General features: G+C 51.7%; 1 protein-coding gene across 2 annotated transcripts in view; it reads left to right on the top strand.

Annotated features, from left to right (window-relative positions):
* The window catches only part of Chst11 (carbohydrate sulfotransferase 11), a 213,968-nt gene that overhangs the window by 110,237 nt on the left and 79,031 nt on the right, over positions 1-24,700 (top strand). The window lies entirely within an intron of this gene.

Here is a 24,700-nt window from a genome sequence, read left to right as displayed (position 1 = left end):
ATCCAGGGTCCTAGCAACGGAACTCTGAACGTCCAGAGCCTGCAAGCTTGTGTGGCCCTCTCTGCTGGCGCCCCCAGAAAGGCGTGCTCGTGGATAAACTCGACACGAAGTTACTGGGACCCAGCGATGGCCTCTCTGCAGAAGACCCCCGGTTGGGTGCGGCTGTAGAGTGATCACTGCTGGTTCTTTTGGCTGATCAGTTTAACAAGGTGATGGGAGTGGAGTGGAGGTCGGGGCAGGGAGTGGCGCATGCCTTCCGTGGGAATCGAGGAGCAGTCAGGAGGCCCGGTCACCATAGCAGTAGCCTCAGGCCACTGGGTTGGTGTGGAGACTCTTAAGCCGGTCCTTCTGTAGGAACGTCTGTTAGTTAGTGATGCTCCTGCCTGAGTGACTGAGCCAACGCCGACGGACCTCAGTAACTGCTGAGAAACGGGTTACTGCAGGGGAGAGATGGGCCGCTCGTGATCTCGGGGCTCCGCTCTGTGCTTCGTTCTCAGTTTGGTATTTCCATAGACCACGGTGCCTGGCGGGAGAAGATAACGCTGGGGTCTCAGTGAGGACAAATTCTTAGAGTCATTGCAGAGGCGCAAACCTGAAAGCTTCTTTCTTCCACTTTCTCTCTCTAGCCTGCGCTCCCTTCTGGGGGGAAAATAGGACTAGCATCTGGGCACCCTTGGTGTCCTAGTGGTGGTCAGTGCTGCTCTATTGGTTCTCTGTCTTGGGGCTCTAGGCGTGGCTTGGACAGAGCACACAGAGGACTGCAAACCCAATGTCTCTCGAGGCTTCCTCTGCAGAGAGAGACTCAGTGGGGATTTGATATTGGGGTTCATTTGCTGCCCCAGTGACCTGGGCATTGTGAATATGTTCTCTACCCTGTGTACTCTCATCTTGATAAAGAGATCAAATCAGGCTTTGGCCACACATAGGATTTCTGGTATACTCTATTGATACCCCCCCCCCAAGAAACCATTCATATTCTCTCTCTCTCTCTCTCTCTCTCTCTCTCTCTCTCTCTCTCTCTCTCTCTCTCTCCATCCTGTGTTGGTGAGCAGCACACGATGCATCTGCAGAGTCATTTCTACGGTAGCTGACCCTCTGGGTAGAAAGCCCCTGGACTATGCCGTATCCACCATTTACATCCGGTGTCTAACACTGGGCCTGGTTGATATCAGGGGTCCCCAGGTATTTGTGACTTTTGAAAGAGCAAAAGTCAAGGTCCAGGTTCCTACTCTCCACGTACCTAGCCGCACAAGCCGGTAGGTGTGACGAGCCCTCACGAGGTGCCCATTTCCCAGCATCCCTCTGGAACCCTGGAGGATGATGCCTGTATATGATCCATCACTTTTCTCGACTCCAGACTTGGTGTCAAAGTCTGGTGACATCATTTCCTAGCTCTTTGGCCTTAGGCTACACAACCACACTCTGAGTGCCATCCTTCTAATAGGACATCCTGGGACTAATACCAACTTCTGGATTCAGGAGGTGAGGCACCTTCTGTGCTGGCTGCCCACTATGGAGTTCGTGCTTTCCTGGTTGGTTCACTCGACGACCCTCTGGCATGTCAGACACTGGGCATAGAGGGTGCTGAGGCTAATATAGGCACTTGATGGGTGCTTGCTCTGTCCCAGGACTGGTGTGCACAGCCCTGTGTGGTTTCTTGGCAGACCAATCGGAGGAGAGGTGACTATCCCATCTACTTAGTGAAAGGTACATTTAGCGCTGGCTAACACCCCTCACAGGAGAGGTCACTGGTAAGTGAGTCATTGTCCTTTAAGGGTTTCTTGGGCACCCTGGCTTCTCCAGCCCATCCGCAAGCATTCTTTCAGGAAGATCACCCTGTTTCCTGGGGATGTAGTCTAAGTTTGTTTTCTGGGTCTAGTTTCCTTTACAAGTGGCAATTATGCCCCATTCCCACGCAGGGCTTTTTAAGTAGGACTTGTTTTTTGAAGACGCAGCCCTGGTTAGTGGTAGGCTGTGGAGTTAAGAGAAGGAGGCACGCTCCGATGAGCTTAGACAGTGATGCCTTCCTGAGTCATCTCCAGGCTTCAGGCTGAACTGAGCTCCCCTGTACTCTGTCATAGTTTCCTACCAGTTCAGCTGCAGAGCCCGGGGCAGTGTAGTCACCAAGGCTAGTGGCAAACTCTTGGATCGCTCTAACTTGAAGGGCTCCCAGAAATGGTGTTCACAGCCTTTTTTTTTTTTTTTGTTGGTTGTCTATTTGGGCTTAATATAGGATGGTAAAAACAGAGAGCATTTATTTCTTATGACAAGAAATTCACCTTATAGCCTTGGACACATGCACTAGCTACGCCAGACACTTGCTTGGTCTTGGATTCATGTCACCGATCTGCATGGTGAGCTCCGAGCGAGATGGCATTTCCCCTTTTATGGGTGGAGAAGTGAAACTAATAATTGTATATGATTTATCTGAGCCCAGATCGCTAGTAGGAAGCAGTGGGGATCCAGCTGCAGAAGGAACCCCTCCTCCTAGTCTGGGGAGACTGCACTCAGTTACTAGTGACTGATACTGGGGAATGTTACCCTCGAAATCCCCTCGGCAGGGACCACCGTCCTCCGGCAAACAGATGCACGGCCATCAAGGTTTTCGTTAGATAAAGAGCCAAACCAGCCCCGGGACAGTTGCCTCTACTCTGAGTCCAGCATCCAGGGCTTTCTTAGTGCACTGAAAACCCCAAACCATCCAAAGAACAATTGGTTAAGGGGAGAAAAAAAAATCCTTCACAGTTGATATTCTTAGCAAAATAGCACTGTAATGTCTTATAATTTTCCTGGCTCTCTGCTGTCTCCCTGGCCCCAAAATAAAACATAATTGCTGATCAGATCAGCTGGCATCGAGTCACCGAAAGTTCAGGAGTTGCCAACCACGGGCTTGTGGGCAGAGCCATCTGCAAACTGCCCCCGCTCAGTGCTGACCCACAGGGCAGAGAACTGCTCTCAACTGGGTGAGAGGGTGTAATTGTCCCTGAATGCCATCGAGGGCGAGACAGCTTGTCCTCCTGCCTCCCCACCTCCCAGCCTCTCACGGCTTCCCTGAAGCCCTCGCAGTATCATTCCCGCGGTTTGGCCTGCCCTGCCACGGCTTTCTTTAGCACGTGTGCCTGTCCTGTTATTAGAGCATTCTAAGGGGCAGGGTGCATGGTTCGGGGCTGGCCCTGAAGTTACAAACAGCACAGCTAGGTCTGACCAGGGCTCCCTGGGGTCTCTGGGTCACGACGTTGAGGGATCCAGAAGTGTTCCGGATGATGTGTTATGGAGGAGAGGGGGTCATGTGCTGCTGAATATGGCTGAGACTCTGAGGCCCCACTCCCTGTTACGGGGCAACCTCTTGGTGTGCCGAAGTGAACTTTCTTCTTCTCTGGGGTGCACAGGCGAGGAAGGGGAGGAAGGAGAAAGAGGCAGTTGGTGTTTACTGAACACGGAACACTCATCCGCGACTGTTCTAGACACTTTGCCAATGTGTATCACTGATCTTGATTTGTTGTCTTGGATCCTGAGCAGCCATTTTCCCTCCCTCATGGAACATGTACAACGCCCCCTTCCCGATGAAGGTCTCTGATAACCCCGTTTTTCAGGAGGTAACTGAGTTAAGGAGCTGCGTGGTGTTCCAAGTTCACACTAAATAACAGAACTGGGTCTTTCTGACCCGGCTAGCCTGTAGGGGGAGGGGCCTCTGGCACTTCTCCAGGTAGAAAAGAGCTTCCAGAAGGATCTTTCCTAATAGTCAAGAGCCCAGATAGAGTGCTGTCCGTGGTGGGAGCTGAGGCCGGGGAGTGGCATGGAACCCAGAGTAGATGTCCTGTATGCAGTGGCAGCTGGCAGTCAGGTTTTTTCCCTCAGAGTCTGATGTCTCGCTAAGGCGTGGAGCTGGGTTAAGCAGAAGTCACCTCCAAGAACTCTGCTGTTGGATGGCAGATCTCCCTCCTCAGAGGTGTCCCTCCAACTCAAAATATTACACTGATAGAAGCTACTGCGGTCCAGGGCCGGAAGGAGCTTGTGGAAACGTTCCTCACCCTGACCTAAGTAGTGTTTTCTGCAGTGCTCAGCACATTGGCTGGTCCTACGGGTTCTTAAAAAACAAACACAGAGAAAAGGTCTTGGAAGAAGACAGCATGAGAGATGTAGTGTTAGCACCCCTTTCCCCCCAAGCCCTGTGCACAGTGGGGACTCTAAAGAGGAGGTTGCCCTTGAGCCAGGCCTTTGAAGACACAGAAGATGCTAGGAGAGGCCAGCATGGCCGATGACAAGAGAAAACAGTGGGACGAGGGTCATGGTTGTTCACACTCAGAGTCAGGAGGTGCTGGATCCTGGTCGGAAGGGACAGGAAAAGCATTTAGTCGCAGGGAGACTGGGTCCTATCCTCATCTAGAGAGAGCGGAAGTGGAGGGAGGTGGGCAGCAGGGTCGCAGGGAGACACTCAGTTCATGAAGCAGCTGCACGTCCAACTCAGCCCCTTGTTAGGGGGTGGAGCTTCTCTAGAGCTGGAGAACCCCAACTTCTGCCCTCAGCACCGCTGTCTGTAAAGGGAAGGCATCGTGTTAAACCAGTGGCTCTCAGCTTTGGCCACAGAAGAACTGCCCGGAACCTAGGCCTTTCCCCGGGGTTAATTTTACCCCGGGGGAAAAGGGTCCTCTAGGCCCTTCAGCTGCAGACACTTTTGAGTCTCACAACAGGCCATCTTGTGTCCTTGTTTCCATGGTACACTCGGGCCTGAAGTCTTTCCACATGAAGGTGCTGTTTTCCTGAGGGTGAGAGGGTCCCGGCTTTCTGCAGCTTCCCCCGTAACTGTGCCCCAGATAACAGACTGGGATAACCCCCACCACCACCACCACCACCACTGCTCCCCAATCCCTGCCACCGAAAGGAATACCCAAGCCTCTCCTGTGAGAGGCATCGGGGAAGGACCAGACATCAGATGAGGTTTCCAGGATCAATTGCACCTCCCAAATAATCAAGAAGAGGGAGGCTGTCTGCTTCTGTATGCGCCGAGGTGGTACCTGCCCAGGAAGGGTCGCCAAGGGCAGCCATTGTTCGGCCCTAACTCTGCTGCATTAATCTCTTTATGCCAGGTGGTAAATGATGAGCCTCCCTCATTGTCTTGCCCTGACCCAACAGCTGTCCACCAGCCAAAGCGGGATTGATTCAGTTGTGGGCCGGCTCCTTCTACAAAGCTATTATGGACAGTTGGCCCAGCAGGACGGCAGCTGGCTAGCAAACACAAACGTTACATTAACCTATCCCTACCTATAGCAGTCTCTTGAGCGCTACATTATTCATGGCGAGTGACATTAGGCCAGCGAGTGTCTTTGCAAAGCCGGGGACAGTGGGCTGTTTTCTTTTTCTTTCTTTCTTTTATTTTATTTTTTTTTTTTTTTTGCCGTGGTTAGCAGCTCCATTATACTCAAGCAAAAAGCTACCCCGGTCAGATAGCCAATCAAGCTAAGACATGTGGAGACCTGGAGGGGAGATGCAATGCAGGTCAGAGGAGAGCATAGGATTCTTGAAAGAAGCAGGGATCCTAAGCCAGGTATATGGCCCGGGGCCATTACCCAACCTCCACAAACCTGGGTTTCCTCTCCTGCAGAGAATTAGAAGAAAGCACCTGCCTTACAGGTTTCTGAGAGTCAAAGACCTTACTTGCCGAGAAATGGCTCATTCATGAAAGGCTTGCCTCACAAGCAGGAGGGTCTGAGTTCTGCCCCGGAGTACTTACATAGAAGGTGGGGCACATCAGCCAGTGCGCACCTGCAGTCCCAGAACTCAGGGCGCACAGACAGGGCCATCTCTGGGGCTCCCTGCCTCTGGGGACACTCAAATCAGGATGGAGTTAGGAGTCACTCACTGAGGACACAGTCTGTTTTGATTTATGTCATACCTCAGGCTCTTGCGTGAGCTAGAGACACCCATTTCCAAGGCCATGAATGTCTGTCTCCATGTGCAGCGTGTGTACAAACATGTCCAGTGCACACAGGTCCTGGACAGTGAGAAGACACAGCGGCATAGTTTGAAAAGCTCCTGTGGGTGTGTCTGCCACACAGCCCCCTCTGTGGGCACTTTGGGAATGGAGGCCTCACCCAAGCCCCTTCCCCTTGGGGTGGTCATGTGCTCCCCTGCTGCCTCTGTAGGCCACTGTTCTGTTTCGGACACGGAAGATTTGGGAATGCCCCCTTCTCCGACACGATCTATGGAAACACGGCGAGGAAGTGCTTGGAACTAATGGGGTTTTTCTGTGGCAGCCTGTGCGCACAGAATCTGACACATTTTCGGTGGGGGAAGAAGTGTCGGGGTGGCAGAGTGACCTCAGCAATTGCCAAATGGTAACACAGCTGGCCAAGCCGCCATTTACCGAACGTTATTTCCTGAATTACCCCCAATTAGGAGAGGCCTCTTCATAATTTGACTTTTTTTCTTTTTTCTGTAAATTGCACAACTCAAGCAGCTTCTCGGCCAATTGGAATCTGACCTTGTCAGATGGAGAAGACGGGTGCCAGAGCCTGGCTTCTCCTCAGGCGTCTGTGGGCGCTTCTCTGCAGGGACGAGGGGAGGGGTCTCCTCCTCCCGGGACACAACGCTGGTCACTGTAGGTCTCAGGCAAACAGCTAAATGTTTTTCAACACTGGAGAATTTGCTTCTGAAACAGGACTGGAAAAATAAAACGCAAAGGTTTTAGCTTCTGGGGATTACGTTTGAAAACATGTAGAGTTCTGGGCCTGTGGCAGGCGAACCAGGCTGCCGCTGAGCCCCCCCACTGGGAGATGCTCCCTGTTTTTCTTCCTCTGGAGACTTTCTGTTAGCTGAGAGGTAGTATAGAGCAAACAGGTGAAATGAATTTTAATCAGGCATTTCATCCAGCCCAGGGCACTCAAAATATCATTTCTACAGGTCATTGGTAAAAAGGGAGTCCATGTTCCGATTTTCTAACGCTGTCCGGAGCGTCAGGGTTGCGTACTGGCTACCATATTGGGCCACGTGGCCACTGAAGTGACCTAGCCGTCATTGTTTGCACAGTGTGCCCCTGGTTCGTTTGCACCGGCTTCTTGAGGTAAGGAGCCCTCTAGAGGGTAGGGACTGTGTCTGGTGAGTCTGGAAGCTAGCTGGCTTGCAGCCAGGCGCTGGCAGGGACTCCTTGGTGTGTGTTGAATCAGGTACCTTTCTCTTTTATTCTCATCACCTAGGAGACATGCCTGTCAAGCCACCACCAAAGGCACGGCAGCTGGAGGTGCCAGTGGCTCATTACATCTGGGTATCACACAGAAGGCAGAGGCAGGGATAGTTTGGCTGGAAACTGCCAGGCTGTACCTCAAGACCTGCCTTCTGAAAACCACTCACTTCCGCCAGTTAGACCCCATCTCCTAAAACTCCCACAGAGTGCCCCCTCCCCCAGTAGTGCCGCCATCTGGGAACCAAGTGCCCAAGCACAGGCACCTACTGTGTGCATTCCACATTCCTACTATGTGCATTTCACATTCAATACCTAACATGAGGTATTGAGTCTCTGAACACAACCATGTTTTCCTGGGCCCTGTGAGCACAGCACGTGGCCAGAGACAGCCAGACACCACAACAGAAGAGCTCCTGGGTATCTTAGTCAGGGTTACTATTGCTGTCATGAGACCCCGTAACCAACGAAACCTGGGGAGGAAAGGGTTAATTCAGCTTATAGGTCCCTCATCGCTGTTCATCACCAAAGGAAGTCAGGGCGGGAACTCACACAGGGCAGGAACAGGGAGGCAGGAGCTGATGCAGAGGCCGTGGAGGGGGTGCTGCTTACTGGCTTGCTCCTCGTGGCTTGTTCAACCTGCTTCCTTATAGAACCCGAGAACCACCAGGTGCCAAGCTACCCGCAATGGGCTGGTCCCTCCTTCATCAATCACTAATTAAGACAATGCCCTACTGGCATGCCTATGGCTGGATCTTAGAGAGGCAATTTCTCACTAGAGGCTCTCCCCTCTGCGATGACTCTAGCTTGTGTCAAGTTGACTTAAAACCAGCCAGGACTCTGGGGCCAAGGGAAGAAGAGTCCCACTGCACTCGGGCTGGTAAACTCTCTGAGAACGTAAGTGCAGGCTGGAGGAGAATGAGTGAGTACCTGGAGTGTGGCAGGCCTCCCTGTGCCCTTCCTACCAGCCACCACCCTACGGTGACAGGTCTCCCACAGCACATTAACTGAAGGTGAAGGCGTTTGGAGCCCCAGGTCGCTCCATCAGATCCTAACTCTTCCACCTATTGGCAGGACCGGACCACGGCACAGAGGGAACTCATGATCTCAGGGGTTTTGATTTCCTCGTCTGGAAACCGGAAATGAATTACTTAGCCTCAGTTAACCACAATGTGTCACACAGCAGTTAAGACTTGGTAAAGCCAGATGCCCCTGGTAAGGGGATTTGGGGTACTTTCTCTTAATTTCCCTGGGTCCCAGTCTCTTAGTCTGAAGAGAGAGAGAGAGAGAGAGAGAGAGAGAGAGAGAGAGAGAGAGAGAGAGAGAGAGAGAGAGAGAGAGGGGAGAGTTGCTGACAGTTTCTAGATTTTTGGGTTGTTTCAAAATGGAGTGAGCTGATTTCTATGAAGCCCCCAGAACAATAGCCTGACACACAGCCAAGGTTAGCAGCCAGTATTTGTTTTTGACTTTAAAGTCTTCACATAGGGTCCTCAGAATACCTCTCCCCCGTGGGTGGATTCAGGGAAACAGGAGAGTGTGCGTCCTGTGCCTGTTAGTACAGTCTCCGTCCTGGCTTGCCTGACTCTCCCTCAGACTCACACAGGCACTTCTTTGAGCCAGGCCGAGCACTCGCAAGCCAAGAGTGTGTGCGTTTGCGGAGGCTAGAGACAATGTCTGACTCAGGGAAGTTGCAGGAAGCTAGCGCTTCTATGGGTTTGGAACTTTTTTTGTTTCTTAAAATAAAAAACAAAAATGTTAGGCAGCTGTTTTTAGATGCTCCTCTTTGAGCTTTCCCTGCCCAGACATAGTAACCATGTGTAAGCTCTTCTTGCTCCTTGCCCGCCCGCGGGGGCCTATTTCGGAGTTGTACTTGTTCTTCGGATCTCAACGGAGGTGGTTTGGCAGCCATCTTCCGTGCTGGTGCCGAAGCCCTACCTGGTACTGGTGTTCCGCAGAGTGGTGCAGACAGTTCTGGGTCTGTCCCCTAATTAACGGAAGGGAAACTGCCAGTAAGAGCAAGCCCGGGCAGGCTGCGGGCAGGGCAAGCCTTGAGCTGTCCATTCAGAGAGGGTCTGTGACACTCATTAGTAATGGGGCTTCCTTGGGTTAAAGCGCTGGCTCTGGAGCTGGACACAGGTGCTCACTGAGGGAATGAAGGGCAAGGGTCACTCACACGGAAAATGCACAAAGCCCTGGGTTTGATTCCCATGCTGTATAAAGAGCAGCGTGTGGTACAGACGTGTAATCACGGCCCCTGGGAGGTAAAAACAAAGGGGTCAGAAATTATCATTGTGGAACTTGAGGCCAACCTAGGCTACATAGGACCTTGTGTCAAAAAACTAACAAGATCCGGGGAGATGGCTTGGTCAGGCAGTGTTTGCTGCACAAGCATGAGGGACCCGAGTTCAAGTCCCTAGCACACAGATTTTAAGACATGGGGCTGGAGGGTGGGGAGCTGGCGTTTGGTGTGGTGTTTGGTATGGTGCCCTGTATTGTGATCCCAGCATTGGGGAGGCGGGCAAACAAGGATTCCTGCCTCAAAGACCTGTAGTCTTACAGAATCTGTGATCTTCGGGTTCAATGAGAGTTCTGTCTCAAAATAAATAAGTAAGTAAATAAGTCAGGTAGAGAACACCAGAGGAAGGCACCTGATAGCAACCACCAGACACACACACACACACACACACACACACACACACAGAGTCACACACACAGAGACAGACACACACACACACACAGAGACACACACATATAGATACACACATATAGACACACACAGACACACACAGAGACACACGCATAGACACACAGACACAGACACACAAACACACACATACATAGACACACAGAGAGACACAGAGACACACAGACACACACAGAGACACACACATAGACACACACACACACACACACACAGTCACACACACATAGGCATATACATAGACACATACACACAGACACACACACATATAGACACACACAGAGACACACACATAGGCATATACATAGACACATAGACACACAGACACACACACACGTAGACACACACAGACACAGAAACACACACACACAGACATGAACATACATAGACACACACACACACACACACACACAGAGACACACAGACACACACACAGAGATACACAGACACACACACACAGACACACAGACACACACACACAGACACACATGGCAATCAAACAACATAAGCAAACAGAAAGTCCATTTAGTCCTCTGGACAAAGAATTGGGAAAACACTAACCCTTTTGCCAATGAAACACTCTAGTTTCTCCCTTTCAACAGCAACCAGAAAGACTATCATGAAGGAAGACGGTCTCTCGCTGCGTAGAGACAAATGTGAATTGGAAAAAACCCCTCTTTTGCTACGGCTCAACCAGCACCCAGCAGGCAGCTCGGTGGTTCTGTGATTGACGTTCCCAAGGACCTGTATTCCAGGGCTGATGGGCTTGCTTGCAGATCACGTCTGGATTTGTAGGGAAGTTGCACGCTAGAATGACGGTTTGAAAACGAGGAGACTTAAAGGCTGTCTTGAGACTCGCCCTTCAAAGGTACAGCCTAGCCCACCAACGTACCCGCTCCCCCCTCGGTCTCCTACTCTCCACACATGGGATTTGCATCCCCTGAATGGTACCTCTCCGATCAGAAACCCAGTTGCGTCTCTCTAAGATTGCTTTCTTGTGACAGGGATAAATGAGCTGGTGTTTGAGACGTGCGACTCTCTGAGGCACTGGGGAGTTCACAAGCGGCTGACGCCCAATTATTCCTGGTCTTGGGGGAAGCAGCCTGAAAGAGAAGCTGAGATCACAGAGAAGATCTAGGCCTTTCCTTGGGGAGTGACCTCCCTCTGGCATACCCTTAGCTCACCAGGGAATGGGCAAGGGCATCCTCTGAGAGCTGTGCAGTCAGTGAACGGCCCACCGTTGTCTTAATGAGGACCAGCTAGAGAAACAGAAAGCCTTTGTTTATTTCCTTGCTTGCTCATTCATTCATTCATTCACTACCCATAATAAAGCGTCACTTTTCTCCTTTGAGCAAAAAAAAAAAAAAAACATAGTTGTTTTGAGTTATGAGGGAGCGGCATATACCAATGTGATTTTCTTTTTGCTGGTAATAAAGTAGGGAGGGGCTGGGAATGGAGCCTGGTTGGTAGAGTACTGGCCTAGCATGCACCAAGCTTTGAGTTCAGTCCCTGGTGCTACATAAATGGGGCATAGCATAGTACAAACCTGCCATCCCGAACTTGGGGGTGGAGGCAGAAGAATGAGAAGTTTAGGGTCATCCTTGACTACATTGTGAGTTTGGGGTAGCCTGGGCTACTTGAGATCCTACCTTAAGATAGATAAACAACTCACTGTCTGTCTGTCTGTCTGTCTCTCTCTCTCTCTCTCTCTCTCTCTGTTATGACCATATAACTAAATCAGGATAAGCACCTCGTTAAGATAAGGCCTTGCTGAAAGAAGCCCAGGCAAAAATGGCCGCCGTTCCTCTTCCAATCAGTGCGAAAGCGTGGTCGCTCCAGCAGTTAAGGGAGCCCTGTCTCTATCAGGAGCCCCTTCCGTTCTAACCTGCTTGTCCAGATCCAACCTTGGAAAGCCCTTTACATCTGACCTTGAGCTTTCCTCTGGGGGCTGGTGGGGGGAGGGGGAGATCCTCAGCAAAACTACGGGACACAGAAAGCTGTTTGGGAAGCACCTTCATTGATGCCAGGACAGAGGATCTCACGGAGAATCAAAGCTGAGCGTCCGTCAAGAACCCTGGGCTGCTCCCGCCCTTAGGGGAACGGGAGGCAGGCATGCGTGCCTCCCCTGACCCTAACTCAGGTCATTAGAACCCAAGGTCTGTAGCTGATGACTTTCCAAGCTTTGGTGGTCATGGGAGTACCCTGCTTTGTGTGACTAAGGGGACCGTGCAGCCACAAGGAGGAGTTTTAAGGTCAGGTTGTCCTGGACTCTCTAGGGAGATACACTGTGTCATAAGCCATAAGATGGAGGGGAACAAGGCTGCCACAATCAGACAGACAGACAGACAGACAGACTGGGTGGGGATGCCACTAGTTTTGTACAGAGCGTGTCGAGCATTCATTAAACGCTCAGTTTGATCCCAAGCACCATGGAAACTGGGTGCGGTAAAGCATGCCTGCAATCCCAACGCTCAAGAGGTTGATGGAGGAGAATCGAGAGTTCAAGGTCATCCTCAGCTACAAACAGAGTATGAGGCCGACCGGGGCTCTCTGAGACACTGTCTCAAAATTAACTAAGTAAATGCAGGAAAAGGCAGACAGGTTTTTCCCTTGGTGCCTCACAGAGTAGGCTAGATCGCCTATAAGTTGACTTTAACACGTTGACCTCCAGAATCCCATGAGAGTAACCACATTGCCTTAAACTACAGAGTGGTTTTCAGTTTCCACATCTCCCCAGACAAGGATACTAGCAACTGAGGCACAGGTTTTTGTCATCGCCAAATGAAGACAACACAACGAAAAGCCTAGAGCTGTGCCAGACACATGTGATACCTCGGTCATTACCAACCCCAGCCACGGTCATGGGACGGACCCAGTTCAGGTGTCAGTCTGTGACCGTCACATACTAAGACCAAGAACCCATCTGGCTGTGCCCAAGGGTTGTTGAAGTAGCCATTTCTGCTCTCTATTGGAGTTGCTCAATCTTGGGGATGGGGGCCGAACTCTGTGGACCAATATGTTAATTAGTGGGCGTGGCTAGAGCCCTTCCCTCGATGAGAGCCAGTCTCCATAACCCAAGGCTTTGCCTAGACAACCAAAGGGTTCCGGGGACTCTAAAAACAGCGTCCTCCCCAGAGGTAGTAAGTCTGTTTTGTTGGCAGACTGTGGAGTGCTGTCTGATCTGGTTAGTGGTATTTTCCCGTGGATGCACCGTCATGTTCAGAGCCTGGTGTGCACACGGCTAAAGTACTGGGCAACGGCCAGTCAGTCTTGCCACCTGTGGTTGCAAGATGAAGGAAGGGTTTTTAAATTTTGGTTCCGTTGCGCTTATTCTGAGATTCCCTCTGCGGATTGAGATGCGGCTCAATCCACTAAGCCTCATCTATCCGAGTCTCTCTCTGTTCATTCTGAAAATGGCAAACAGGCCGAGAGACTGTATGAATGAGGGCTCTGGAGAGCACAGAACACAGTGCTCACTGTCAGTGGAAGCTGGGGCCCCCGTCTACGGAAGATGGTGGGAACCAGCTGCCAGGCAGAATTGTGGAGCTCTGGCCAAGAGAATCCTTGCACAGAGCAATCCCGCATCTCATTAAGATGCGCTGTGCTCCAGCCCAGCTACTGGGGAATTGTTGGAGCAATTACATTCAAACCTCAATTTTGAGGTTTGAAAAGGGGTCAGTGCATAACTGGCAGGAGGAGAATAGAAAAGAGATGGCTTGAAACAATAGGTATTAAGTGGCTGTCACAGCCAGGAAGGCTGAGATAGAGAGGCCAGACACCCAGGTCTGATCCCTAGAGGTCAAGTGTGGGTGGTCTGTGAAACACACATGGGCCTCCTGGATGTTGCGTTTGGGCTTTCTTAGAATCAAAGGGATTCTGGAGAAAGCTCCGTGATGCTTGGAATATGTTTGTTGGATGGATGGATGGATGGATGGATGGACGGATGAATGAATGAATGGTGCTTGTTACTTAGTTACCGGATAGATGAATGAAGAAGGGAGAGAATAAAGAATGGATACAAAATGAAGATAATGATTGTACCTACTTGTGTGGTGGCATCTGGGCAGGCAGAACCTAGCAGCAGCCTGTAGTCTGCTTGAACTGAAATTTCCATGACATTTTCAGGTGCTTTGGTGGGCTGTGACCACCATAAAAAGGTGCTCCAGGGCTGATGGCTTCCGTGGGGGAGCTAATTTCTCAGGCTTGTGGAAGCCGAAAGTCTGAACACAGGGCTGGTTTCCCATAAGTCCTTCTTCCAGCTGCATCTTTGTGGTCTTGCCTGTGTGCCAGCACTTCTGGTGTCCCTTCCTTCCTACAGTCAGGGCCTGGTCCTTGTGACCTCTCCTATCTTAACTATATCCTTAAAAGCCCCCCTCTGGGGCTGGTGAGAGGACCAGTCTGGTAAAGCGCTCCCTGTGTAAGAATGAGGACAGAGTTTCCCCAGAATGTGAAAACCAGATGTGGCACTGTACATCTGTAAGTCCAGCACTGGGGAGGGTCGGAGACAGGAGGCCCACTAGCCAGTTTATCTAGTTAAACCCTATTTCAAAAGGAAATTTTTGGACAACAACTGAGGAAGACATTTGACATTGATGTCTGTGCCTGGGTACACACACACACACACACACACACACACACACACACACACACACAGCGTGCCTCTGAACACACACACGAGAAGGCAAGGCACAGCTTAAGCCTCAACCCCAGGCAAAATCAAAGTGAACTTTTGAAGCCTGTATTTCTGGCTTTGTCTCTAAGCAGCTGTGTAAACCCTTCTGAGTCTACAAAAATGACCTCCTCTTACAATGAGAAACCAGAGGGGCCCGGGGTTACAATGTCTGACAATACCTACAATGCCCTGAGCATGCCCTTCAGGGTTCCCAGGGTCATCCTGGGTCTCCACCAGTAGACTAATAGGCAACTGGCTGATGTTTGGATATTTTATTCTAAAAAGAAAACAAGGTTCTTGAACTGTGCTCCAGAGGCCACTTCAGGCGATGCCTTGGGAACCGAGAGGAGCACTACAGTAGAGCACTGTGGGGTATCATTTACTTTTCCATCTTCTTTCTCATCTCCAAGTCTTGCCCAGAAGACGGCAGAACTCTCATTAGCTTGGCCTCTGTGCATTTAGAATATAGCATTCCCTCCGTGTTCGACTGCAGAGGGGTCGGGATGCTGGGTGCCTATCGGGAACATGATTGGGAGCAGGAGGGACTCAGACCTGCCAACTCTTGGCCCAGTGAGGAATCCGATGAGAGCCCGTGGTTCCTCTAAACACACAGCACACAGCAGGACTGTTGACCCCCTTTAAGGACACTGGCCAAACACGAGGCCTGTTTGTCAGTAAAAGGCACAGTCTCTCTCTTTCTTAGCAGTGGGTCGCTCCTACTGTGTGGACTTATGTATGAAAAATGCATTTTTTTTTTGGAGAAATATTCTGCATTTCAGGTTTCCCACTAATTGTGGCTGGCTTTTTCCCAAGTTAGTCGGAGCTATTTTGGGAAAGGATTTATAGCGAGTGGTTTAATAAGAAAGGCTTTCGGAAAGCCTCGTAACTCTCGGCACAATCCCTTCCAACCAGCACTCCCTCTGACAATTATGTCACTGAGAACTTCCCCTTTAAAGAGCAGGACTTTTGTCTATTCATGTGACCCTTAAAAGAAGCATTCATGAACCCCTGAGTGCCGGGCAAACTTCGAGACTTTACAGGGTCAGGAAAAGCAGGGGCCTAAGGGAGCCCTGTTTGCTGGGCGAGCCGATTCTATGCTTGTTTTTGCTGAACTGTGTCTCTGTGGATGCAGGCTGCCTTCCTGTGAGAATCTCCAGGCAATGGCTTGCTGCATGGTGGGTCTTGGTTTCAGGAGTGTATGTGCGTGTGTGTGTGCATGTGTGTGTGTGTGTGTGTGTGTGCATGTGTGTGTGTGTGTGTGTGTGTGTGTGTGTGTACATGCATATAGAGGCCAGAGAACGACGTCAGATGTACCTCATTGCCTTGAGACAGGGTCTCTCATTGACCCTGGAGCCAGGCTCGAGACCTGCAAACACCAGCGTAGCCCTCCTGTCTCAGCCCTCCACCCCCAAAACAGGAGTTGCAGATGTATATGTCATATCCAGATTTTCATTTCTACTCTGAGAATCACAATGAACTATCGTACCCCCTCTCCGACAAGTTCCCTCCTTCTACCCCCCTCCCAGTCTCCCCAGACATGTCTACTTCCCATTTTAATTCCTCAACCCCACCCCACTCCCATCCTCCTCTTCCTCTAAGGAACTACTGAGTTCATTTAGTGCTGCCCACTGGGAATGGATGTAGGGGCTGGAGTATGGGCAACCTACCATTGGCCACACCCCCCAAAAGTGATTCTCCCGGGGTTGGGGATTTAGCTCAGTGGTAGAGCGCTTGCCTAGCAAGCGCAAGGCCCTGGGTTCAGTCCTCAGCTCCGGAAAAAAAAAGTGATTCTCCCATCCAGACTACCCATCAACAACCAGGAGCCCCCTGATTAGGGGTGGAGCCTAGTGAACTCCGCCCAGCTCTCTGCTCAAAGTTTGGCTGTTTTGATCTTCTGCAGACACAGCTGCTGTTAGGCATGGGTGCAGCAGCCATGCCGTCCAAGCCCAGCATGTCACGGCCCTCCACACCCTCTCTCTGCTTCTGGTCTTTTCTGCCTCCCCTTCCAGCTATGTTTCTTGAGAAGCTCTCTCTGTCTCTGTCTCTGTCTCTCTCTGTCTCTCTCTCTTTGACTCTATCTCTGTGTCTCTGTCTCTCTCTCCTCTCCGCATGCCCATTACCCTGACAGCCTCGCTCTGCTTCCTGACAGCCATACGGCATCTCACCCAAAGTTCATATGCACACTGCGGCTCTCTCTTTTGCTTGTTGTTTTATTGAGACAGGCTCTCCTAGGGAGCCCAGCCCTGCCTAGAACTCACGGTCATCCTGTCTCAGTATACAGAGCACGGGGATGGTGAACGGGACCACCACGCTTGGCTTAGGGTAGGTAATTCTTCTGCCCTGGCTTTGTGGGTTCTACAGCATCAAAAAGGTTCCACCTATTCCCCAGTACCCAACTCCTGATAACTACTGATCTTTCCACTCTCTGAAGTTCTGCCTTTTCTAGAATGTTCTGTTGGGATCGTATAGCATGCAGTCCTCACAGATCGGGTTAGGGTTAGGGCTATGCATTCAGGTTTCCTGAGTCCTATCATGGCTTGTAGCTCATTACCATTTGGAGCCGTCATTTCGTTGTCAGGCATGATTGAATCCCAGGCTCACATATACCAAAGGAGACCAAACAGTCGAGTGTCCCTTAGCCTCGGGTGTTTAATGTACCTCCGAGTCCATCCAGGAGCGGGGAGACAAGAGCAGGTTTCCAGCCTTGGGTCTGTGACTGTTGACAGTGTGACGTTGATGTCAACGATGACAGGATCAGCGTTGGTGGCCCCAGCAGCCATGAAGGTGGTGATAGCCTTACGTGCCCAGCTTTGCACACGCATCCAGTCTTCCCAGCCCCGCAAGGTGGGCACTCCCTGTTTGGGCTTGAATTGCATCTGACCACTGCAGGTTCTTACACTGAATGCTGGATTCCCAGCTGCTGATTTGGAAACTTTGTGAGTTGACGCCTAGCTGGGGGATGGGTCCCTGGAGGCAGGCCTGTGAAGAGTCTGCCTGGTCCCTGTCCCCTCGTCCCTCCCTGCTTCCTGTCCGTCATGAAGGGAAGATTCTCCTCTGCCACATACTCCCATCAGTATGAGGTCTGTCCAGCTGATAGACCAATGACTGTGGCCTGAAACCTCTGAAACTGTGAACCACGATAAAGCCTCTCTTCTTCTCAGTTGTTTATGCCATGGATTCCACTCAGCCACAGCGGGAGAAAGGCTAGATGGTGTGTTTCAATAGGCAGGTGATGAGGCTGAAGTTCAGAGAGGTTAACAAACTCTCCTATAGTCACACAGCTCTCCTGTGAAAGTTACAGGCGATGACCCTCAGCCATTTGAGCCCATCACTCCTTGCCTGCGGCTGAGCACAGTGTGGTAAATGATGACCTGCCAGGGTTCTTAAGCAGCCCAGAACACGTGCAGTGACATCCTGGGACACCAGCACACATTGAAAAGCTGAGGGTAGGATCAGGTTCTTAAGCCTGTAATCTCAGCTGCTTGGAAGGCTGAAGCAGGAGGATCACGTATTGACGGGCAGCCTGGGCAACTTAGTGAGGCCCTGACTCAGCATAAAAAGTCAAAAAGGAGGGCGAGGGATATAGAGCAGAGTTAATCTGTCTAGCATTTACAAGGCCCTGAGTTCAATCCCCAGTACTGTTGAGAAAGAAGTAAGGGAGGGGAGAAGGCTGGGGACGGTTAGGTTTAACTGTTGACACATAGACACATGGAAAGAATCCCAGTGAGGGATTGTCTAAATTGGGTTAGCCCGTGTGGATGTCTGTGAGGGGCTCTATTGAGGCTCCACTGTGGGAGGCACCATTCCCTAGCAAGAGGATTCTGGATTGTATTAGAGCTGAACACTGGGATGTGTGCCTTCACTCCCTGCTCTCTGCTCTTTACTGTGGGTTCATGATGTGACCAGGCTGCTTCAAGTTCCTGCCACCCTGACCTCCCCACAATGATGGACCGTCCCTGGAATGAGGAGCCTAAAAGCCCGTTCTCCCTTTTCTTGCTTCTGCCCGGGATTTTTATCTCAGCAGCACTGAACCAAGACACAAGGTGAGAGAAGTCAGGAGGCCGGAGGCTTCCCATGTCCTCCTCTGTCCAGCCGTTCTTCTGTCTACAACCGTGGAAATTGATTCCCCAGCTCACCTCACACCGACACCCCTCCGTCCCCACCAACCGCTCACACCCAGACAGCCACCTAGGGTTGTTTTACACATTCCATAAAAGAAAAGGGCAAAGATTTCTATTCCGGGCTGTCAGGCACAACACGAGCCCGTCAAGGCGTGCTGTGTTTGAAGTGTTTCCAGCCTCCTTCTCAGAAGGCACGGATTTTTGACTCTGGGCCATGGATGCTCCATGAAACATGTTTCTGTGTCCAGGGTAACAGAGCCTTGGCTTCCCCTTCCCTGCTGGAAATGGCTTCTGTCAGTCAGAGCAGGTCCCTCCCCGATTCTGCACTTCGCCCTGGGTCCCTGTTTCCCTCCCAGCCTCTTGGGTGTTTGTGCGCTTTAGTTACCTGCCCTTACCTCACCTCAGCAGATCCCCGCACTCTCAGGTCCAGTATTTCTTTCCATCCCCCTGTTTCATGTCCTCTTCTGGTGCTGGAGGCTAAGCTCGAACCGCCCACCTCTGTGCCTGATAAAAGCCACTAAGCTGATGATGTGTGGGCAGGCCGGAGCCTGTGGTTTGATTCTAGAACCCCAAGATTTCATGACCAAGGCTCTTGACCTTTCCTTTTAAAGATTTTACCAGAAGGCACAGAGGCAGCCAGACCACCCGAGTGTGTCTCAGTCTAGACCCTCGGAAACCAGACCTGTGTGTCTGTCTGTGAGACAAATGTCAACCTAGCTGTTCCTAGGATAGAGATCTTTCCCCCTAGATTTCCTGAGTGGCCAATACGGTGAGAATGTGGTTGGTCCCCACCGTGGGTCCTGTTGATACTGGGTCTCCAGTGTCACAGTGTTAAGAACCGCAGCCTTTTTTAGGACACCAGTACCATTCCCTGGGGAGTTTCCACTCTTGGGAGACCAAGAACTTTAGCCCCCAAGAACGTTTGTTGCTAGAAGACGGGCCCTTCCTTGTTTCATGCCCAGGATACGGTCCTCTTGTCTTGCTTTCTTCCACCAGCTGAAACAGCGCAAGGGCCAAACGGAGTTCAGATCTCCGAGACAGTGACCCGAGCTAACCTCCACCCTTTCTAACTCACACAGCCTCGGGCATTCTGTCACAGCAGCAAAAAGTGCAGCAGGCCAGGGCAGGTCTCGAGCAATCTGTGCATGGTGTCTCAGGGTCTCTGAATTCTCCTCAGAGTCTCACTAGACCAGGCCACTTCAGTGTCCTATGAAGTGTGGAGCCTTCCAAACCCACAGGGCTGTTGGTAGTCATTCCTTTGTAATTAGAGGACTCAAAGCAGCTGCTGCTCTGGGCCCAGAGCTCTGCTCTTTCCACGCCCTGGGAAGAGCAAGCCTCGTAAAGGATTGTTGCCAAATTAGCTCGCACGCATTTAGGAGATGTGCACGCTTGTCCTGATTAGCACAATCAATCACGGAGTGATTTCACTCGTGTTTTTAGGAGCCTTTCACGGGGTCATAAACAGTGAGCACAACGATGCCCTGTTATATCCCTCCATATCTCAGCCTCGGGGCAACAGACACCATGGATCGTGGGTCCGTGATCTATAGGAAGGAACCCCGGGGCTATACTTAGAATTCTGCCTGCCACCCTAGCCGTGTGGCTTTGGGTGAGTTGTTTAAACTCTCTGTCCTATAGCCAGGGTTTATCAGCGAGTTGCTCCACAGACTGTGGCTAACAGGGCTCCTGGCTGGTGGTGGGTACGGAACGAGCGTGCACGATTAGGTACAGTGGTGAGATTCCCTGGCAGCGCGGCTCTCGTTCCTGGGCCCACTGGCCGGAAAGTGAAATCTGAAGCTGTTGGGATGGGAGAAGTGAGGAGTTGGGATGTCCTGGTATCCTAAGGGAGTGTTGCCCATGTCAGTTACATAGGGCAGAAATGCAGAGAGAGCCATTGGGATCCGGTGTGGAATCACTGGCACGGCGGGTAAGTGGGCGCATGCACCCTGGTTTAGTTCCTGCCATCAAACTACCTCAGGGCAGAGAATGGCTCGCCTTGGTAGAAGACATGGACGTCTTCTGCCATGGATTATAATCAAGAGGGGACATAGGGAGGGCTGCAGATGTGTCTCGGCTGATAGAGAAGCACTTCCCACGCATGCACACAGACCGCTGGCTTTAGTCACTGTGCAAACGAGATAGCAGCCCAGTTCTCAGAAGCCCAGTACTTGAGGGGTGGACATGGGAGAATCAGAAGTTCACATCCTCCTTTGCAATATAGTGAGTTTGAGGCAAGCCTGGGCTACATGAGACCCTGCTATTTAAAACAACAACCAAACCTAAACAACAACAACAGAACCCCAGAAATGCCCGGTAGAATCAGTGAAGTGAGGTGGCTGTCCACATCACCTTCGCCACCTCTGTGGGGGGAGGGTTCCTAACAAAGTTTCAGGCAGAGAGCCTAGGTTCTTCTAGGTCCCCGGCTGCCCAGCATACGGCCTATCTCCTCTGAGGCCCACAGGGACGTGAAGTACCCATCTTTGCACCAAGGTCAAGAGGCCGCCTAGGAGCTGACTCCAAGGCGTAGCCCTCTGCTGCCTTCCCAAACCAAGGAAGCTTCGGTAAGGCAGGTCCCCACGGGAGCGGCACAGCAGGTCGGGAGAGATGACAACACAGTTCTCTTCATGAATTCTCAGCCGGGTCCAAAGGCAGGTCATTCACAGGTCTTTCCTGTTCATATAGGACGTCTAATAATTCAACTCGCTGGCGCCCTGCCGAGGCTCCCGGGTATCTGTTTTGAAACTTGCTGGGTCATGTTCCCCAGAGCCTTAGAGTAAGTACCTCCTCTCTCATGGCTCCAGCCCATCCTGTCTGCCCACCTATCCGGGATGGTAGGAGCTGGGGGATGGTCTGCTGCAGGGTAGCCCTTAGCCCGGTTTCCTGATCCAGAACAAATCCAGAGGAATAGCACTGTGCCCAGAGCTCCCTGTAGAGTCGGAGTTGGGGACTGCCCTAACGCCATTCCCAGGGCCAAACATATAATTAGCACATGAGAATAAAGGACTCCCCCACTTCCCCAGGGGGTTCTCAGGCCTCCCCGACATGATTTTCAGGGCCTAGTGCTGAATGACAACTTGGAACGCCTTGATAGAAATGGTTGAGAATTTCAAGATGAGAACTGTAGAACACGGAGGCTTCCAGTTCCAGGGCCGTGAGCAGCTGCACAAGTTCCACACTGACTACGCCTGCCCATCCCGTTCCCCCGATTTCCCATGAGCTCTTTTTATTAACTCACTTGCATGTGAGTTCCTGCCCGGCTCCTGGCTCCAGAGAGCTGACATCAGGACGCCACAGAGGCACTGAGCGGATGAGAGGGCATTTAAGACAGATTCAGCGTGATGTCTGCTTAAGAATAATAGCTCTTTAGCGGACATGTTGGGGTCCCCACAGCATGTGGAGTAGGGAGAGGGAGTGGCCTTGGCTCCAAGCGAGGGCTGCTACACCAAACCATGGAGGAGAGAGACTGGGGTGAGGGAAGGGAAGTTGAGTTTGAGCAGAGGTGTAGACAGGTTTCTTTTTCAAGTGCCAATATGTTTAGCCCAAAGACCTGGACACAGAAAGACCACGCTCCTTCCCTGGGGCGATTCACACACAAGGCTGAGACATGGCTGTATGTTTGAGATGTCCATACACAGCTCAGGTGGAGAACGGTGTCGAGCAAGAGTGAGTGGATGGGGCAAGAGGAAGTACTAGACGGCGGAGAACAAGGTTGGGCTTCTAGCAATACTATGGGGTTTTTGGACTGTCTTACTTAGGGTTTCACTGCTATGAACAGACACCAGGACCAAGGCAACTCTTATAAGAACAACATTTAATTGGGGCTGGCTTACCGGTTCAGAGGTTCAGTCCATTATCGTCAAGGTGGGAGCATGGCAGCATCCAGGCAGGCATGGTGCAGGAGGAGCTGAGAGTTCTGCATCTTCATCTAAAGGCTGCTAGCAAAATACTGGCTTCCAGGCAGCTAGGCTGAGGGTCTTAAAGCCACAGTGACACGCCTACTCCAACAGGCCCATACCTATTCCAACAGGGCCACACTGTCTAATAGTGCCAGTCCCTGGGCCGAGCATACACAAGCCATCACGGGGAATTCTGGAGAATTCTTGGGATCTTAAAGAAAAAATTCTCAAAGTGTGGCATTTCAGAATCTGATGAGCTGCTGGGGTTGGGAGCAGGGGCCAGGAGCCAGGGGAACCTCCTCAAATCACCCTGTGGGATTGATTCTGCTCACAGGTCCCTGGTCCCTGGTTCCAGCTCATGTTTTCACTTAGGCAAACCTGTTTAAACTCCCTTTCCAGACTGTTCGACTCTTACCCAGAATGAATGACTCCTGTCCCTTGGTTCCCTCAGCTGCAGGCTGAACCGGGCTGGTAACAGAGTCCTACAGGAGGCGCCCCGCCTTTCTTCTTCGTTATGGGGGTGCAAGCTCCTCACCGTTTTCCCAGAATGCAGAAGCCATCCTGGTATTAGAAGCCACCTCCTACACTGGGCAGTGTGGGCAGCTGTACATGGTCCCTGCTGGGGACTTGCTGGGGAGGTGATAGTAATTCGGTGAGTTTAGAGGAGGATCCTGGGAACATCGGTCTCAGTTGTCAACGCTGGGAGGCCAAGGCTGTGTCCCACTTTTCAGAGTGTGCTTGTGGGCAGGGAGGACAGGCCTCTCCTCCCCGCTGTAATTCACAGATGGCCTAGACACCCACAGAACAGGGAGGTGGGTGGCTTCCTTCTGATCTCTCCAGGGGTCACACTGAGCCCCCCCCCCCCGTGGTGTGAACGCTGGCCGACGCTGCCTCATGATTCTTCCTCGACACAGATTCCATTTGGGGCAGTAACTCGTGGAGACTTTACTGCCTTCAACAGAGCAACTGAAGGAAGGCACGCGTTTTTCTGTGAATATACGGTGAAGTGAATTTTACCCAAAGCTGGAAGCAATATCTTAGACCGTTCTGAAGGTTTCTTTATGTTCGTCCACATCATAAGGGTCTCAGATGCAGCTCTGGATGGCCCTGTCCGTGCATCTGGCCACTCCTCACTCAGCATCCTCGGCCCCACAGAGGTGACTTTCAACACCTCTGCCCTCGCGGCGCCTGTCTTCCTAACCCAGCTGTGGCCGTTTATGAAGGTGCACCATTTCCATGCCTTCCCCCGTGAACCTGAGGGCAGGGCCAAGCCTGTCTTGGTGGCACAGTCCCGGGAACCCCTGGTGCCTCACAGGCACTCAGCCGACGTGTAGCATCTGTTTGTGACCGATAGCTGCATCGGAGGTTTTCAGTGAGCTGCATGGCTGGTTCTTGAGCACCATGAGTCGCTGTGTGTAGATGGCCATCCGGACTGGATGAGAGCTGCGGGAAGAAGTAAAGGACAGGGAGCAGCCTGGCTGCAAATCTCCAGAACCCCAGAGCCACTCCAAGGAGAGCTCAGAGCTCTTCTGGTAACCGTGGGCGGCGTACACGCGGCCCTGTGCTGTGCACTTCCACACATCTCTCTCGGGCCTCTGTGCACTTTTGCTTTTACAGCGTCTGGGGAGTCGAGAGCCTCTTTTCCACTTGGCCATTCACAGATGTCCTGGTGTTGAGCGTACACACCCCATCTTCTCAGAGACCCTCACAATCTCCATGCCACACAGAGCACAGCCCTCCCCGGAGAGGGAGCGAGCGCTCGTCTCGGGGCTGCTGTGTGGCCTGCCCTCATCTGTGCGTCCTTCCTCTCGGGAAGGGTGGGAGGGACAGGACTGGACTCCGTCGGGCTTATAGGTTACAGGTGGACGGCAGCATTCACTGACAGGGCTGGGATAGCATGGGATAGCAGGATGTGTTTTGTGTGTGCGAGTGTGCGTGTGCGTGAGTGTGCCTGCACATGGGCAGAGAGGGAACGTGAACAGAGCTGTGTAAACAGACTAAAAAAATCCCTGTGTGGATGGCTCACACATGTGATGTGTGACTGATGTCTCGTACGTCATATCTGTGGCCACATTAGCAAGTACTGCCCTCAGCCAAAATTTTGTGGTTCCCCACTTTCTACTCTCAATAGGG

This window comes from Rattus rattus, chromosome 1 (assembly GCF_011064425.1).
Source record: "Rattus rattus isolate New Zealand chromosome 1, Rrattus_CSIRO_v1, whole genome shotgun sequence".
NCBI classification, from domain to species: domain Eukaryota; kingdom Metazoa; phylum Chordata; class Mammalia; order Rodentia; family Muridae; genus Rattus; species Rattus rattus.
This window is presented reverse-complemented; position numbering and strand designations above follow the sequence as displayed.